General features: G+C 41.6%; 1 long non-coding RNA gene across 1 annotated transcript in view; it reads right to left on the bottom strand.

Annotated features, from left to right (window-relative positions):
• Positions 1-3,891: 3,891 nt before the first annotated feature.
• The window catches only part of LOC102249750, a 55,163-nt gene continuing 48,471 nt past the window's right edge, over positions 3,892-10,583 (bottom strand). The window contains exons 3-4 of the long non-coding RNA XR_314064.2: positions 7,984-8,289; positions 3,892-4,283 (exon numbers count right to left, since the gene is read on the bottom strand). This is a non-coding gene — a long non-coding RNA (uncharacterized LOC102249750). The remainder of the gene's footprint in view (positions 4,284-7,983; positions 8,290-10,583) is intronic.

The following is a 10,583-nucleotide window of genomic DNA, read 5'->3' as shown; positions in this document are numbered from 1 at the left end:
ATGCTGCTGAGAAAGGAAGCCATTGGCAGCCCAAGGGGAAAACTGATCTGATAGAAATCTCAGAGCATTGATCCCTCATACCTGATAAATTACAGTGTGGGGGTTGTCTCTGTCAGCCAAAGAGGCATTTCATTTCATCATTCAAGTACACATTCTGTGTCAGGTATGGGGGAGTTACTCAATGGGTTTTCATAGTATACAACAGCCCTCACCCAAGATACATTGCTATTAGAGCTGGTGGAGGAAGGGACTACTGTCATTTATCACTGCCCTGCTTGTCGTATTCATTCATTCATTGGCAAGCTTGTTCTGAGAACAATATCAGACACAAAGAAGAATGCTGCTCCCCTCCTTTGTTCCTTCCTTTCTCCTTTCCATCCGTCCTTCCACAGATATGTAAAGAGTATCTACTGTGTCTTATACGCTAGAGTTAAAATGGTGAACTAAGCTTAAGTGATATATTCTAGAACAGGAATTCTTAACCTGGAGTCCATAGACACCCCTTCCCTTGAATCTGTGGTAGGTTGTACTGGGTGCTCTGGGATATAGAATCTCTGCCTGCCAGTCTAATGGAAGAAGTCAGAGCCAACCACACATAAGGAAATACATAACCAAAATTATTTCAGTTAGAGATCAGACCTGAAGAAAATGAATCAGGGTACTGAGATAAAAAGTGAATGCCAGGAGATGCTGTGGGACATCTAGGGGGTCAGGGAGGGTCTCTCTGAGGAAGTGACATTCATGCTGACACCTGGAAGAAGAACATAATAGACAGAAAGGTCAAAGGCCCTGCGATAGAAACAAGTAAACCCCCAGTTCCCTTTAGTCCAAGAATCCAGACCACTTAATTAGTGAATTGTTTCTCTGCTTTTGGAGAAAGAAACAAATCACAGGAGTCAGGAGAGGAAATTGGAGATGGTTTGAGAGTCAACCTGTCACAAGTGGCCTAAGGCAGCAGGGAGGATATGGACTGAGGGCCTTGGTATATGCCATGTGCAGACCCTCTACATGTGGTGTATCTGAAGGTCAGGGGGCACCTCCATATCTTTGCGCCACCCTAAGCCTTTCTTAGACCAGTTCATCATGGTCTGCCTTTCAGACAATAAGTTGCTATAATCAGAAGTCCCTCCTTGTTCCTAGAGAGGATCCACAAAACAATTATCGCCTGAAATCATGGACCCTAGTCCCAACAGCATTGAAATAACCTCTCTACGCTAGGGATAAAAGAATGTCAGCTATTTGCCTCCAAGTCACATCTCAATCTTATCTTCCAAGATCCCTTGGTGGGCATAAGAGTTCTGCTCATCCTGGCTTCTCCCAGTTGAATCCAGGGAAAGTTATTCATTTACTCTGACAGCAGCCTCTAAGACAGTGGTTCTCAACCTTCCTAATGCCGCGACCCTTTAATACAGTTCCTCATGTTGTGGTGACCCCCAACCATAAAATTATTTTCGTTGCTACTTCATAACTGTAATTTTGCTACTGTTATGAATTGTAATGTCAATATCTGATATGCAGGATGTATTTTCATTGTTACAAATTAAACATAATTAAAGCATAGTGATTAATCACCAAAACAATATGTAATTATATGTGTGTTTTCTGATGGTCTTAGGCGACCCCTGTGAAAGGGTCGTTCGACCCCCAAAGGGGTCGCGACCTACAAGTTGAGAACCGCTGCTCTAAGACCTCACTTGTAGCTTATTAAAGTCTACAAAAATCCTACCCAGTGGCTATTAAACAAGCTCATATTTTTAAAAACCAATAATTTCTAGGGCATATCACAAGGTCACTGAATATTCAACCTAACACCCTATAATAAATGTTGGCTAACTTATTGCACAAATGCCATAAAGGGCGCATGCAACCACTTTTATTGAAAAGTAGACCAATTGCTTCTATCAGAATATCTTTCCTGATACTTTTAAATCTTCAGTTGCCTTATTCTTGTTCATAGTATTCCCCACACACATACTTAAAATGTCAGATGAAAATCAGTGAGGGTTTGACATCTTTTATAAACGTTGCTAATCTCCTTCCTGTACAGTTTGTATCTACACTTAATCTGTGGTCAGATGTGAGATGGTAGCTGATGGTCACACAACAGACCTAAGCCACTGTGAAATCATGCATAATTAAAGAAAAAATAAATTTTATCTATTGCACTCCACTTAAAGGAAGACAGGAAAGTGGATTAGTAAATGTTAGAAATATTTTCCAAAATCAATAGTTTAGACAAAAGGACTTTCGGCAAAAAGTTTAGTTATAAGAAAATTCCTAGTGAATATATAGTGAATCATCAGTGTAAAAGTTTTTCCTTCTAAAGTGATATTTAAAAAGAAGCCTGGGGTAGAGGAAAAAGCCTTGGACTTGAAATCAGTTGATATAAGTTCCAGAACTAGCTCTGCCACTAATTGTATCACTCTGAGCAGATTGTATTTTGTACTATTTTGTCTCTCTGGGTCTCTGCTTCCTTATCTGTAAAATTACTGGGTTAGAAGAAATATTTCTAAGACCCTCGTGTAGCTCCAAAGCTCTATAAATCTCTGTCTGTGTGCACTTAGGCAATAGATTCCTAATGGGACTTGATCCCAGCAAATATCTTGACATTTCCAATGTGGTCTATTAGGCGGTGCATGATTACTATGACAATCATACGGAATAATTAGGCAATTGGTGGAGTTTCTTTATTTAGAGATTTACTAAATAAAGAATGCCATGCCCATTATATTTTCTTTCTTTTCTGTGCCATTTGACCTAGCCTCGCTGGGGTGATTTGTATCATTTCAGATGGAACATCTCCTAGGAATGAAGTCCTCCCCACCCTACCCCATAAAAAAAAGTAAGGGAACAAGGGGAGCAACACTTCCCATGTGTATTCCAGGAAGCCTCCCCCATGAGAGCCCCACTGTTCTTCATTAAACTTTTTTAAAAGGATTTCCAGAGCAAAGAAATTTAGAGAGTGCACCATGATTTTTCCTTCATGAAGCTTTACATTGGACATTAAAGAGCCTGAGAAGTCCTGCAGTAAAAATTCCTGCCTATTTTCATTTAAATCAGATTTTCCAAACTCATTTATCTGCAACCCCCTTTTTCATAATATCTGCTACCATCCATGGAACCAGTGCTATGTGGACACGCTTTGGAGTAAAGATCAGAGGCCCAAGGAGACATTTTCACTGGGATGCCCACCTGTAGTGAGCTGAATGGTGACCTCCAAAAGATATTTCCACCTGAACCTCAGAATGTGAACTTACTTGGAATAAGGGTCTTTGCAGAAAAATTAAGTTTAAGATGGTGAAATGAAATCATCCTGGATTAGGGTGGTCTCTAATCCAATGGTGAGTGTCCTTATAAGAGATAGGAAAGGACACACAAAGACACAGGGGCGAAGACCATGTGAAAACAGAGGCTGTAACTGGAGCTATGCCGCCACAGCCAAGACAGCTTGGAGACACCAGAAGCTGGAAGAGGCAAGGAAGGATTCTCTTCTAGAGCCTTCAGAGAGAGCATGGCCCTGTTGACACCGTAATTTCAGACTTTTGGCCTCTGGAATGATTAAAGAATAAATTTCTGTTGTTTTAACCTACCCAGTTTTTGGTAATTTGTTATGGCATTCCTAGGTAACTAATACATCACTCTTACCTTCCTTTGCCACCACCTACTAGCTGAGTCATTGGTACAAATTAATGCCTTTGATTACCATTTTCTTCATCTTCAAAGAGAGAAAAAAATATCTACTCTGAACGTTGCCAGGATATTTTTGATTCTTGAAAGGAAAAATGAACACAAAGGTGCCATTTAACTAAAGAGTTCATGGATAGGAACCTGATACCCCCCCCCCCCTCCCCCCCAATCAGGCTATCAGGCCCAGCTACTAGGGTTGGGCAATCAAGGAGAGACAGGATATGGAATCAGAGAACATTGCTAGTCAGATCTTACAAATGTTCATGTGTTCATTCACCAAAAAATGTTCCAGGGACTGTCATAGGCACTAGGGATACAGAATCACACAAACATATCAAACCCCTGTTCTTGCGGAACTCATATAGTCTTTGAGGGAGTTAAATAATGAACACATAAGTAACCCATTTAATGTGTCAGAAGTTGATGGAAGGTGTCTTGGGTTCTAGTACAGCCTACGGCCCTCACTCTAGTAACCACTGATTTAGCACACCTGATGGTTTCAGCCTCGAAGATGGCCATGGGATAATGTGCTTGATAATAGCAGTGCGGTGATGGAATTGGCACCTCCCATAAACACTTCCCACCTGGAGAAGATCCTGAAAATAAATAATGTAGTGGAACTTGAGCCATTTATCTTTGATAACAAAATAAGCAGCTATCCAAAGCCAGGTGACCCAATAATTCCACTCTTAGGAATATACCCAAGAGATATGAAAACACAGGTCCATGCAGAAATGAGTCATTCAAACAAATATTCATACACAAATGTTCATAGAAGCATTATTCACAATTGCCAAAAGGGGAAAACAACCCCCAAGTATCCACTGAGAGATAAATGGATAAACAAAATATACATCCATACAATGGAATATTATTCAGGCATGAAAATAATTGAGGTACTGATATATTCTATAATATGAATAAACCTCAAAAATATTATGCTAAATGAAAAAAGCCAAATACAGAAGGCCATATATTGTATTCAATTTATATGAAATGTCCAGAATAAGTAAACCCATGAAGACAAAAAGCAGATGGTGGTTGCCAGGACCTGGGGGAAGAAGCAAGTGGGGAGTGACTACTTAATGGGTACAGAGTCTCCTTTTGGGATGAAGAAAATGTTTTGGCCTGTGTGGGCCTTTTATGTTGCTGCTGGTCTGGGGGTGGGAAGGGCAGGAACATGCCAGGGCTCTCACTATAAGTATGGGGTCCACTATTGCTCAAGTTCAAAGCCAGAGCCCTGCCAATGAGGAAATAGGAGACATGTTCTTACCTAGTATGGGATTTGGCAGGCTCACAGCTTGCAGTGGCAGGGTTGTGGCAGGGGTGGAAAATGAAGTATCTATGACACAAAATAGAGAACGAGAGCCTGGCCAGGAGTTGAGGAGCATTCCAGAGAGGGTGATGACATCTCCCTTGTGAAAGCCCAAGTCTTGAACTACCTTCCCTTGTGTGGTGCAAAGGAAAGTTCATGCTAGCCAACACCTCTGCCTTTGTTCTTGCACTGTGATTCCTTTCTGAGATTTTTCCCTCTCCCTTTAGTAAAAAGCTTCACATGCACATTGCAGCACAGCATGTTAGGAATAGTGGGTATCAGCTTCCTATTGCTGCTATAACAAATTACCACAAACTTAATGACAAATAATATAAATTTATTATGTACAATTCTGTAAGATCATCAGATGTATGTCTTGCTGGGCTAACATCAAGGATTTGGCAGGAACTTGTACCTTCTAAAGGCTCCGGGGGAGAATCCATCCCTTGCCTTTTCCAGCTTCTAGAGGCTGCCCATATTCAATGGCTTGTGGTATTTTTTTTTTATCTTTTAAGCCAGTAATCAAATTATTCCAACATCATATCTCCTTCTTTTCCATTATCATATCTACTTCTCTGACTCTCTGTCTCCCTATCCTATCTTTTAAAGGACCCTTGTGATTACATGGTGCCCACTTTGATAATCCATGATAATCTCCCCATTTATAGGTCCTTAAATTATTTACAGCTGCAAAATTCCTTTTGTGATATAAGGTAACATATTTATAGGCTCCAGGAATTAGTACATGGACACCTTTGGGGGACATTATTCTGTCTACCACTCTACCACAGAGTGGCTGGAGAAAGAGACAACTGCTGTACACAATCATGATGACCATCAGCAGAGAGACCCAGACCTGGAGGGTGCAAGAGAAGAACAAAGTGAGAGAGCCCTAACTTTTTTATTATTCCCTAAATTAGCAAAAGCTACTCTATTAAAATAGAAAAGGAGGAGTCCAACAATATGTGATTATAATATGAAGAACTAATGGTATGAAGCATTTACTAGGTGCCAGTTTCTCATATATATATAGTATGTGGTATTATTAAGCCACATTATATAAATGAGGAAAGACAGATTATTATTCAGAGACTAATAGAAATTACCCGAAATCTCACGGCTAATAAGTACCGCAAGTGGCATTTGAATTTAGTTCTATCTGATGTGAGAACTGAGCTCTCAACCTAGTGTTGTATTAGAGTGGGCTAACTGCTGAGCACCGTCATCCAGAAACTTAAGCTGATACTTGGGCTGTTTTTCCCTTTTGGCAATTTAAGTTTGGCAATTCCTTCTAAAGTGATATTTAAGAAGAAGCCTGGGGTAGAAGAAAGAGCCTTGGACTTGAAATCAGTTGATTTATTTCTTGTTTAGGTAGCAGTCCAATGTGGATATTTGTGGGCATCTTTCCCTGGAGTGATTCTGGTCCTAGGCTCCTTCCACATGTGGCTCTGCTATCTGCTAGGCCTCAGGGTCCCTTGCTTCCAGAGGCAGATAGGAAAATAGGGGATGAAGAAAGCATGCCTGTTTTTTAACCACCTCCTTCCAGAAGAGATGTATCGCCTCTGCTCACATTCCATTGGCAAAAGTTGGCCATATGGGCCCATCTTGATGCTGGAGGCGGAGAAATCTGGCTCCTGCCTAGACAACCACTTCCCAGGAACAATGCTACACGCTGAATGGGAAGCATAAATGTGGTAGACAGTTGACCATCTACGCCATGAAAATACTGATACATGAATGAATGAATCAATGAAAGAGAGAAAGAGAAAAGAGGAACGAAAAGAAAAAGAAAGAAACAAGGAAGGAAGGAAGGAAGGAAGGAAGGAAGGAAGGAAGGAAGGAAGGAAGGAAGGAAGGAAGGAAGGAAGGGAGGGAGACGGAAGGAAGGAAAAATCTTGCTTCTCACATTCCTACAAACAAAAATAAAGGATGCTATCTATATAAATGTGTCCACTGGCAGGAGGAGAACTAACTAAATCACCTAAGTAAATAAAAGAGGATCCATGCTTGCTAAGGTCTCTATAGAGTTATCAAATGGCATCAAGACATTCTATCTTTACTGAGAGGACACAGTGTACAGAGACATCCAGTTGTGGTGTGTGTATGTGTGTGTGTGTGTGTGTGTGTGTTTGTGTGTGTGTGTGTGTGTGTAACAAGACCCCCACTGTTTTGCTGAAGACTATATTCCAACCATCTTCAACTCTAGTTGTAGCCAATGTGTTCCAGACAATGAATGTAAAGAGAACTGCAACATGAGACTTCTGACGAAGTGTCCTCAAAGAAAGGGGGCTCCTTTCTTCCCCTTCTTCTCCTTCCTCCAGGTGGAGAGGTTGAAGAGCCATCTTAGATCATGAATAGATTTGGTGGAGGAACAAGCTAAAGAGGGAGCCACAGTCCCTGCTGATCATGAGGTTGCCAAACCAGTCCCAGATTGCTCAAATCCAGATTTGGTTTACATGAGATACACACATTTCTATCATGGTTAAGCCACCACTGTTAACCACTGTTTTCTAACACCTGCAGATGGTTCTGATCCTGACTAATACACAGGACTCTGTTTCCTTTTATCAGAGTATCAAGCAAAACACACCACGCATGACTAAACCACAACTCTGCAAATCAAATGATTTGCCTGGAAACCTCATTTTCATCACTGGCATTTCTGTCTTCCCACCCTCAGTCACCTCAGCTGGTGTCACTGATGGCAAAGCCTGCTGGGCAAGCTTTGCAATGACTTGACAAACAGGAAGTAATCAAGGGCTTTCTCACAGGCCTTGCCCACAAATTGCCTCACTGTCAAGCCAATTTTGCTGCTGAGTGACTCTGGTGGGTTGGGTTAAAGTACAACAGTAGAATTCCTTCCAGACAACTCTCATCTTCTTGGAAACTGCAGCTTCCTATTACCCTTGTCCACCTGTAAGGACAGAATATCAAAAGTGACCCAGTTTCTACTGCCACTTTTACACTGAGATTTGTCTTACCTAATACCTTTCCAGTTGGTACTGCTAACCACGATAACCTGCAGTTCTGGGGTGGAGGCTGACACAAGGCAGGCTTCTGCTGCTGCACGGTGATGATATTTCTGTGGAAAGTTTTGCTTGTCTGTGAGGAATGCAAACTCTCAGTTTTGACTTCTGTGGAATTTCAAAGCTTCAGGACAGTCCATTGGCTCCAGTTCCTGGCTCCAGGCAAGGCCCCAGTGAAATGGCTGCTGATTTTTTCTTCTTTGCAATAGTATTTGACAATAAATGCTTAGAGAAAGTGATGCATCTTTATGGACCATCTCCCTAGACAAGAAATACACATGTTCATGCAACACAAAATTTGCCCATAATTTCCTGAAATTCTAGCATCCCTGAAGTCCATCCATGAGTCCAGAATCCCAGTTAGGAAGTCTTGCTTTTGAAGCCAGAGCAGATTTAATAACCTCTAAAGTCATTTAATTTCCCCTTTGAGAGAGATTTCTCCCTTTGTCCCTCCTAAGCAGAATAGACCAAATCAATTCTAGAGCTTGTTCATGGGTTTTACTCTTAGTTATGACCAACAATGAGAGAAATGCAACACACCCTCCCCACTTTCTGTTCCAAAGTTCTTCATCTGAAATTTAAATCCCAACTACCTCTGCTTTCCTGCCTTATCTCACACAAACAGCCCACATGCAGTCGAGTTGGACTGCTTATTTGCAGTTTCCAAAGCATCCCAAGGTGCCTTCTTCTGCCCTCTGTCTTTGCTCAGATAATTTCCTACCTCTAGACACCTCTCATCCATCACCGTCTGTCAAAGTACCACTCCTTCATCAAGACTCTGGGGAAAAAAGAGATTGCTCTATAAAGTTTACCCTGAACCCTTCCTTTGTGCTTTCAGTCTGAGCCTGAACATCTGTTATAGAACATATACCTTCCATAACGGATTATTTAGTCCTCCATGCAGCAGAATATTTGAATTATTGAGTTCTGGAATAAGAATGATTGGGTGTCAATCCTGGCTCTGCCTCTTTCTCACTATGTGACCTTATATATGTTTCTTAACCTTTCTGTGCTTCAGTTCTCTCATTGATAAAATGGACACAATAAGCTTAAATGAGCTAATCTATGCAAAATTCTTAGTGTAGTGTCTGGCTCATTGAAAGCATTTTATAAGGAGTAGTTATTTTTACTTTAGTTAATGGATATTTCTGTCCCCACCCCCTAACATTAAGCTATCAAGTAGTAGAGGGTAGAGTCTGGGTCTTAGTCATCACTTTACGCCACATAGAAGCTAGCAAAAATACTTGGCACATAGTAAATAACCAGTATATGATATTTGAATGAAAAATGAATCATCCACCAAAATGTCACCTAAGAACTTCAGACAGCATTGTTGTCATCTATATTTTATGAATACATGAAAGGCCATGGAACTGTAAGATGGATGTTCTATTGAGACTACAAAGTATTCTAGGTCTTGAAAAAACATCCTGATCTTAATTCTCTGTCCTAATTCCAGGACTTTTTAAAAATATATATATTTTTATTGATTTCAGATAGGGAGAGAGAGACAGAAACATCAATGACCTCCTGCATGCCCCACATTGGGGATTGATCCCGCAACCTGGGCATGTGCCCTGACCGGGAATCGAACTGTGACCTCCCGGTTCACAGGTCGAAGCTCAACCACTGAGCCATGCCAGTCGGGCATTCCAGGACTTTTATTCCACCATAAAGAATATGACAAGAATTCCCATCTTCTCCAATTATAATTCAATTCTTATTCAACTATACAGACATTTATTTAGCAACTATTGGGTGCCAGAAACTGTGGTAAGGGCTAGGGTTCAAAGATATCCTGCTTGGGCTCCTGCAAACCAGCTGTCTTCCTGGCACTGGAATTCAAGCTTAGGACCCAGATTATATATACATTTTTAAACTCCTTGAGTTTGAAGCCCAATGCCAGATGGCAACTGGTCTGTAGGATTTTCCTCTCTTGTGACAAGGGGTGTATACCTATGTCAAATGACACAACAGTATGTCATACTTCATTACAAAGTAATTATAATCTAACATAATAAAAGACAAACATGCAAACTGACCATACCTTCGCTATGCCTTAAGCCACGCCCACCAGCCAATCAGAGTGACTGTATGCAAATTAACCCAACCAAGATGGCGGCCGGCAGCCATGGAGCTAAAGCAAGCAGGAGGCTTGCTTGCTCCAGTGATGGAGGAAGCCAAGTTTCCCCCTCTGTCCCAGCCTGGCTGTGAGCTTTACTCAAAGCAACAAAGTTGCAATTATAGAAGGCAAATAAACCCCAGATACCTGCTTTCAGCCGGCCATGGCCACGGAGCTGGAGCGAGCAGGAGCCGGCTCTCAGCTCCACTGAAGGCAACAAAGTTTCAATTATAGAAGGTAAATAAATCCCAGAATAAAAAAGAAAAAGAAAAAAAGGAGAGGCTGGGAGCTTCCGTCGCCGACGGACTTGGCCAGCCTGAAAACAGCCCTCAGCCCCTCACCCAAGCTGGCCAGGCACCCCAGTGGGGACCCCCACCCTGAAGGGGGTGTGACCAGCTGCAAACACCCATCAGCCCCTCACCCAGGCTAGCCA

Source organism: Myotis brandtii, unplaced genomic scaffold (genome assembly GCF_000412655.1).
Source record: "Myotis brandtii unplaced genomic scaffold, ASM41265v1 scaffold44, whole genome shotgun sequence".
NCBI classification, from domain to species: domain Eukaryota; kingdom Metazoa; phylum Chordata; class Mammalia; order Chiroptera; family Vespertilionidae; genus Myotis; species Myotis brandtii.
This window is presented reverse-complemented; position numbering and strand designations above follow the sequence as displayed.